At 37.1% G+C, this 8194-nt stretch overlaps 1 long non-coding RNA gene across 1 annotated transcript; it reads left to right on the top strand.

Annotated features, from left to right (window-relative positions):
• Window positions 1-1839: 1839 nt before the first annotated feature.
• LOC125335275 lies at window positions 1840-7732 on the top strand. The gene is made up of 3 exons (XR_007207400.1): window positions 1840-2323; window positions 2768-2870; window positions 5401-7732. It is a non-coding gene; the product is annotated as an uncharacterized LOC125335275 (long non-coding RNA).
• The last annotated feature ends 462 nt before the right edge of the window (window positions 7733-8194 follow it).

Genomic DNA, 8194 nt, shown 5'->3' with positions numbered 1-8194 from the left:
GTTTTTAAATTTAATTATTGACATTGAGACAAATGTATAGGCAAGACTACCAACCTATTGCTCTTGCTTTGGTATTAGCCTAAGGAAAAAGCATTTGACAATTCTCTAACGTTTGGTTAAGGTAGGGAGAGGATTTTACAGTAAACAATTGTTATGATTTGTCCCTGGCAAAGGCTCCTGGGTTCATTAGTGTCACTCTTTTCAGTGACTGTGGCTGTTTGTGGGACCTCATTTGCCCTGAGGAAAGGAGCCAGCTAGGGATTGTACAGACAATAGGCAATAAGCTGAATTAGTTGTTTTGGAGTTGGTTATTGTTCCATAGGAAAGAGTTAAAGAATGCGTGAGAAGGAAGTGGCAGTCAGAAGGCAGACGTAAGAATTATTCTGGTGGTGTTAGTCCAACCACAACTGCCCGCCCACTCATCTGGGGGTGCTGATGAGTAGGGTGGCAGATGGAGCAAGTCCAGCATGGCTACAGCACTCGTGCCCTGCCCCATGTGCTCAGCTTGATGTTCTGTGGGGCCCATGCCATTGCAGAGAAGAGGTATCCTGCAACCATTCCCTGATGCTGACAGATCTCAAGGGATCATCTTACTCATCATCGCTGTCAGGCCAACTTGTGACACCCATGTTTTGCCATCTCCTGCTTATACTGTTCAACCATCCTGGACTCTAGTCTGGATGGCACAATCATTCTACCTTTAAGAAAAAAAAATTAGAAAGTAGTTTTTCACTTGGCACTATTGAGCTCCATCTTCAAAAGCCTTTGCAATATAGGACAGCTTACTGCTTTGATATGAACATCCCAAATTACCTGACCTGCTTTGCTACTTAATGTTCTTTAACATCTTTCCAGTCATTCTAATGAGAGTGGGCAGTTTTGTATATGGAAATTTTAAGCTCAGGATTTTAAATGTGTCTTTTGCTAATATTAGTTGAACTCAGAGCTATTTAAAACCAGAGGACAAGGGGAGATACAGTGGTTATTAGAAAAGATCCTCCTTACTACCTCTATTTGTTGTCATATTTGTGGATGTCTTTTCATGTTCTAATAGAATTAAAGCTATCATTAATAATTGAAATTATAAATGTTGCTTAGTGAGTAGATAAATGTTAATCCTTGAAGTAGTTTCTCTGAATAATTTCTTTGACAAACTCCTCTCTACAACTACCTAAAAGAAGGCTGTAGTGAAGTGGCTGTCGGTCTCTTCTCCCAAGTAACAAGTGACGGGACGAAAAGGAATTACCTCAAGTTGTACCAGGAAAGCTTTAGATTGGATATTAGGGAAAATTTCTTCACCCAAAGGGCTGTCAAGCACTGGAACAGGCTGCCCAGGGAAGTGCTTGAGTCCCCATCTCTGGAGGCATTACAAGGACATGGCACTGTAGATGTGGAACTTAGGGACATGGATTAGTGGTGGTCTTTGCAGTGTTGGGTATATGGTTAGACTCAATGACCTCTTCCATCCTAAATGCTTCTGTGATTCTATGAATGCAAAGAGGATTTCAAACATGGTGCTTATCAAATGAAGATGCTTTTTTACCATTCTGTTGGCAGGGTTTTAGATTACTTAGGGGGATTCACAGTTATGGTGAGGAAATAGGGAAAAGGAAAATGTCTTGAGTTTTTTATAGCTTTTATAAGCAAGTAAAAATGAGAAACCTATGTTGATGATGTGTTCTAATGGGAAAGATGAAATAAAAGATCTAATACAAGGTCAAATAAATTGAAGGATAGGTAATTTTTTTTACTTACTGAATCGAAAAAATCTTTAAATTAATAAATTCTTTTTGCTTCTTCCCTCACTTGTCCCCTAAACCAATCAGAAACCACAGAATATTATCAGCTAAATAAGGGAAACAGTTAATTGCATCTCCTTTGTGTCCTGTGTTTTGTGATGTTCCTTCTGTTAGTCTCTGCTGGCCAAAGAATCAGTGAGGTGGTGTCTAGCATGTAACAAAATTACTGGAGGACTCAGGGGCTTACCTGAAATGACATTTATCTCATTGTTTTTAGCTGACTAGATTTCAGCTAGAAAGAATCCACTTAAATGTATTTAGTTCTCTCGATATTTGAAGCCCAAGGTCTCATTCGCTGAAATTTTTTTGATGCAACACTATAACATGACTTTTTGTTACACTAATTATTTCCTTCCAGCTGTTACAAGAGCAGCTGCTGTATATTGCACACACAAAGCAGCAGCAAAGGTGCAGCCTTTCTCGTTATCTTCTGCTGATGTTTCTACTACCTCCAGGCCTAAGTTCCATTTCTGACACCCCCGTGGGACCTGTTAAAAATGGATACAACAAGGAGGAAAATTCAGGTAAGCATAAAAGCTACCCTTCACCAGCTTTTCTGCAGCACTTGCCGAAACAGTTTGACAGTGTGATACAACTTGCCTTTGGTACAAAAAGGGAGGAACAAATTAATCATTTTAAATTTATATTTTGCCAAGGATCCTTCTCTGGCTCTGCACAGCGGCTATCATAGAGGTGTAATAGCTACAGGCTGCTTTTGAGAGTAGTCTTCATGACAGCAATCCTAGGCTTCCTGGCTCGCATATTGCCATGTACAGTCCTGTATTTCAGTAAGATCTGTTGCACCCACACTGCACACCAGCCAAGACAACACTACCAATGACCACGATCCCATCTTGTTCTTCCGTGGGCCAAAGCACTCTGGCAGCCTGTATCCGTATCACGACTCAGATCTTCAGCATCCTCACCTAATTTGGTGCTTCATTCATAGCTCATATTTTTTGACACAGGGTGAGTGAAAAGAAGGCTCATGAAGCTGGCCCAAAGATTTGACAGATACCCCAGTGGGGAAGCCACAGTTTTTGGGACCACTCTTGTGATCATATGCACAAGGTATGAGCTCACCACTAAAACCATGTCACTGTGACTGACACAAGTCAGTTCATTCTGCTGGTTGTTATTACACTAAGAGTATGACAAAGTGACTATTGTTTGATGCCAGTTAAAACAGCCTCTCCCTAAAGAATGATGGTTTCATGGCTATGAAGGGCAAGAATCCCCACCTCTTAATTGTGGGATAATGTGGATTTTTAGAAGACATATAGAAGAGAAGTGGGCAGATAACGTTTCAAAAAAAAGAATGAACATGCATGACAATTTATGTCTCTACAGTGTATCAGCATCATGTATCTAACAGAGTATCCTTCCTGGCACAGAAAAAAAATAAAAAAGGAGGGGGGTCAAATGGTCATATTTGGATATTATAAGTTAGTGATACAATCTTTTGACAAGAGCTGTTAAAATATTAATGGTATTGTGGATCAATCTTTGCCTAGAAGGCAGCTGTTGACATGTCTGAAAGCATCTGTCACACTGTGTTGGGGTCCATCCCAATCTTTTGGTAGAAGAGCTGACTGAGTTATGATGCAGGGAGGGAATGTGATTGCTCTGGGAGCAGTCGTCTGGAAAGGCACCACAGTACTTTTAATGCAGGTCAGCACTGGTATAAGAGGCAGCCATGTGGCATGGCTCAGATGTCCATACAGGAAAACCAGCCTTTACATCATAGCTCCCTGCTGAATTTTCAAACAGGTTGTAAAAGTTATTGGAAAATACTGGTCTTAGGTTTCTTTCTTCTTCATAGATAAGGATAGTAAAAAGTTTGAGAAAATGTATCTCATAATCTTCAGGGTGCAGCACAAACATTGCATGGACATGCTTTCAGCAAGTAGTCAAACACAGAAGAATGGACCACATAAGGATGATGGAAATTTGGTTTTTTGGGGTTTTTTAACATCCTTTTCTCTCCCTCATGCCAGAACTCCCCTTACTTTCCAGTACCAGCAAAATTTAATAGATGGATTTGTCTATATCCAGGCTTGACCATACTCTTGAACACATAGGCTATTTTAGATAAAGGGTATTTTATGAGGCTATGTTAGATAAAGGTGATGAGAAAATGAATTCCACAGTACATATTATGAGTTTTTTCATGTTTTCAACTTGTGTCACAAGACATGTAAAGTTATCACAAGAACAGATCATATAACAGTTTTAGCAGGCATACAGTGGTACAATGGAACACAGAGTGATATTCCACTTTGCTTAAACTCTTAAATTGGTAGCCATGAGTTACCACTGCTTTTTGAGTACACAGTCTTTCATTGCCAAATCTGAAAGCCTTTCAACAGCATGGGCGATGATGATATCATTTTTCTATAGAATATAGAAATTATATGTAGAGAGGTTAAGTAACTTATCTGATAGACTTAGAGGTGTAGTTGGCAATAGAACTCATACCTTGAAGCAGCACGGCCTAATTGGGTTTGGAGTGTCTATAAAAGTGTCAGTTAGAGAAAGGTTTTACTTGAGGCTTGCCTCTTAATCCCATGTGAATCTAGAAAGCTTCAGCACTTTATATGGATCAAGCCTATGGTCGTACTAATCCACCAGCCTTAAAAATTTAATTTGTAAGCAAGATCAACTTTATCACTTCAGCATGCTCAAGCAGCTCAAATCAGAGTGAGCATGAGTTTTAACATAAAGTCCCTAGCAACGCAAGTTAAAGGCTTGTAATATTAAATAATTCATGTTTAAATTAAGCCCTCAGAATTCGTATGTCACCTCAGTGTTTGCTGTAAGTATTCTGCCTGTGGTATAGTGACAAACCTACCCTATTTTATACTGATATTTTCCATTCCCCTCTATGAGATAGAATCAGAACTACTGAACAATAACTATAATCTCTGTATTAATAATTAGGAAAAAATCGGTTTTACTTTAACAATTTGAGAGATCCAACAAGGTTGTTGCATGAGATTCTGGTCTTTACGATGCTCTGAATCTTAAAGAAAGCACTTTAAGCTTTCTTTATGCTACATAACTGTAGCTTAAAGTTACACAGTTATGACAAGCAAAACTGGTACTGTACCCTGAAATTTATTGATTTGCTTTGACAACAGACATACATTATAGGTACGTTAAGTACCTCTCTCAACGGCAAGGATAAGTATTTAAAAATTATCCTAAATTTGAGCAAATTTATGTGTTGGAGTATTTTTTTCCTTATAGGCTGAAATGGAAATTTTCAGTTTGTGGCTCATTTGCAGAACAAATTCCTTTTTTGTGCATGAGAAGTAATCAAGGTGCAAGGCATTACCTCCAATTCCAGATGGACATTCCAGCACAACTCAGAGAATAACTTTAAATCATGTGAGCCATGTTCATTCTTCATAGGAGAGTTTTCAGCAATATCCTGTCACAGACTTTCCAAATTATTGAAAATAGATATATTCTACTATTTCTGTATAAATTTTCTTATAGTATCAAGTTTCATGGTAGTTGAGCCTTTCACGGTTGAATCATATATCTGTGAAATACCCATTAACACTTGCATTAATTCTCATTTTTGACCAATTCACAGGCATTATTTTCCTGGATGACTTCGTATTTGATACACAGCATATTCTGTATTTAGTAAATTCAGCTGATAAGTAATCACATGAACAGACAGCACCGATATTGTATTCTGTCAGCAGAAGAGCCTTCTGCATTTCACACTTGGGTATTTTTGACTGCTATCACAAAGATGAAGGCTGAGTGACAGAGGTGACTTATCTTGACAAGAGATACTGCTGCTTTGCAGAGGACCACAAGGAGGAAAAACAAGACAATCAAGACAGAAGACTTGATTTACGTCCTGTTGTACATACAGTGCATCTGGAATTATATTTTCCTTTGAAGACTGCTTCAAGCACAGAACTGACAATGAGGTATAATTTATCCACAAGAGAAACAGCAGGGTCAGCATTCCAAAGTAAAATTTAATGTAAGTGTTGAGTGTAGTAACAATAACTGTGCTAGTCACTCATCTGTCTTACCATCCATTACAGAATACACAATATACCAAAATTTATATGTTCTGTATTTAGTATCTGGTCATTATATGTTATATTCAGCCTCCTTGCTCTTTGTACTTGCTTATTCTTTTTCAAATCCCAGAGAGTCTTGGATATTTTGGTTGTCTGTATTTGGAGTGAGACTGCACAATAAGGCACAATAAAATCCCCATGGCATTATTTCCTTAGTGTATAGATGGCCACACAGAAGTCAATAGGTACATTTAATAAAGTAAGATCCAATTCATAGGAAAAAAAGGATTATTTCTCTATATAAATTACTCCTATAATGGTCATTGATTTCCATTGTCTTAATTTCCAGGAAGATTCTGTACAATTTGATCTATACTCTGCAATCCTACTTGACTTATATAAAACTTCTGAATGAGGTCTTTCTTTCAATAGTCAGGACAATATCCTACAGACCAGTACTAAGAAAGAAAGACAAATCAACATTTTTCCTAGCCTGTGGGCTCCTCTTTTTCATTGTCTGAACAAAAGGAGAAAAAATATTTCTAGTATAAAGAAGGCTTAAGTTAAATTGCATTAGAATTGAACATTTTAAAGCAATATGTAGCTCATGGACAAAATTAAATAATTTAGTAAATCAGAACTCTAAAGTAACAATTTGAACATTAAAAAAATAATATTCATTTGAGCTTCTTCTTTAAAACATTTCTCTTACAGTATAAAAGGTAATCTTAGGTCCACTTAACACCTGAAAGACAAGCAGTTTTAATTATGCATATGATGCAAAAGAATCAATTAAGCAACAGAGTAATTGTAATATGACTAAGGTCAAATAAGCAAGACAGCAGCAGAATAACAAATAGAACTCTTTTTCCTTCTGTAGTATCTATACATAAATGAGATGGAAATTAAAAAGTAATTACGAGAAATATATTGAATTTGTATTCCTAATAGACTACAGGGTTTTGGCTTTCTTTTCTATGCTCTGGCAGGGCCCAGGGGACTCATACACATTTGCTGGTAGGTGCAGGAGGTTGCTCAGCTGCAATTCATTGATCTGTGTACCACAGGTTGCAATTGTTCTGTAATTATGCTTTTTATTCTGAAAGCATGGCTCATCATGCTTTGGCTTACTGAGACACACATTTGAGATTTGATAGAAGAAACTGTGCTTTACAGTATACAATATGTGTGCAAATAAGCAACAATTTCATGTGTGGAAAAATATCACACAGCTTTAAAACTGGCCTGTGGTTTGCCTTGCCTTATTCTTGACCAACATTCTAAAACTGAAACAAATAAAACTTTGCAATTAACTTTTTTTTTTTTTTTTAATTATGAGGTGAAATCAGGGCTGAAGTTTAAGTTTTCTCATTTAATGGACCAAATTCACATAAAATGTCCATTATATTTTTGTATTTACAGAAGAGAACAGTGCAACACTAATCTACCTGGAGCTACCTTGTGTACTCATAACAATGTCATTTCTATATATAGTTTAGTCCACATAAATAGAATTTAGCAGAATATCACAGTCATATGCTTGATTATACATGATGAATGGTAACTTCTACCAGGTATTCTTTGCTACACATACTTTAGCTTTCAGGCAGATAATCTGCTTTCAGGCAGGAATGGCAATGAATAGTGAGCATTATCAGGTTTTATGTCCTTTTCTGGTTTAAAATGCTGTCATAAGGGATTCCAGGCCATGTTATGACTATCCACACCATGGATATCACCTTCTCCTGCCCCCGCTGCTTTAATTCTTTTGGAAAAATCAGTTGCCATCAATTAAGTGTATTGAAGGAAGCAAGGCAAAGGAGAAAATAGGAAAATAACTACTTTCCATACTTTTTGGTTTCCAGCTGGGATAAGCCAGAAAACGGGGTTTTTTTAAAATATAAAAAAGTTGTATGAGAAAAATTTTTTCACATTCTTATTTTTCTTTTTTTTCTCAGTCAAATGCAGAAAAAGAAGATAAAGAATAAAACTGAACTTAAATATAAACCTTTTTTTTCATTTTCAGTTGAAAAGAGTTGTGTTATGTTCTAAAAATATTATTCAAAATGAAATGCTCATTTCGAACAGTCTAAATAGAAATGTATACAATTTCATAAATTACTTTTCCACATGGAAAACTTCAGTGTATATTAGCAATTAGCATTTAAGCCTCTAGTCTGGATGTGGCCTGGTGTCTGGATCTGCTAGAGACTCCACTAAAGAATTATTTTCCTTGGGTGGGAACTGCTGCATTTTGTGTATATGCCCATCATGTGCATCTGGGTGCTTGCAGGAGAGTTGAAAACTCCTCCCATCCCTTTACAACTATTTTGTGAGCAGAGCCTT

Source organism: Corvus hawaiiensis, chromosome 1 (genome assembly GCF_020740725.1).
Source record: "Corvus hawaiiensis isolate bCorHaw1 chromosome 1, bCorHaw1.pri.cur, whole genome shotgun sequence".
In the NCBI taxonomy this organism is placed as follows: Eukaryota; Metazoa; Chordata; class Aves; order Passeriformes; family Corvidae; genus Corvus; species Corvus hawaiiensis.
Note: the sequence above shows the minus strand (reverse complement) of the source record. Positions and strands in the feature narration are given on the sequence as shown.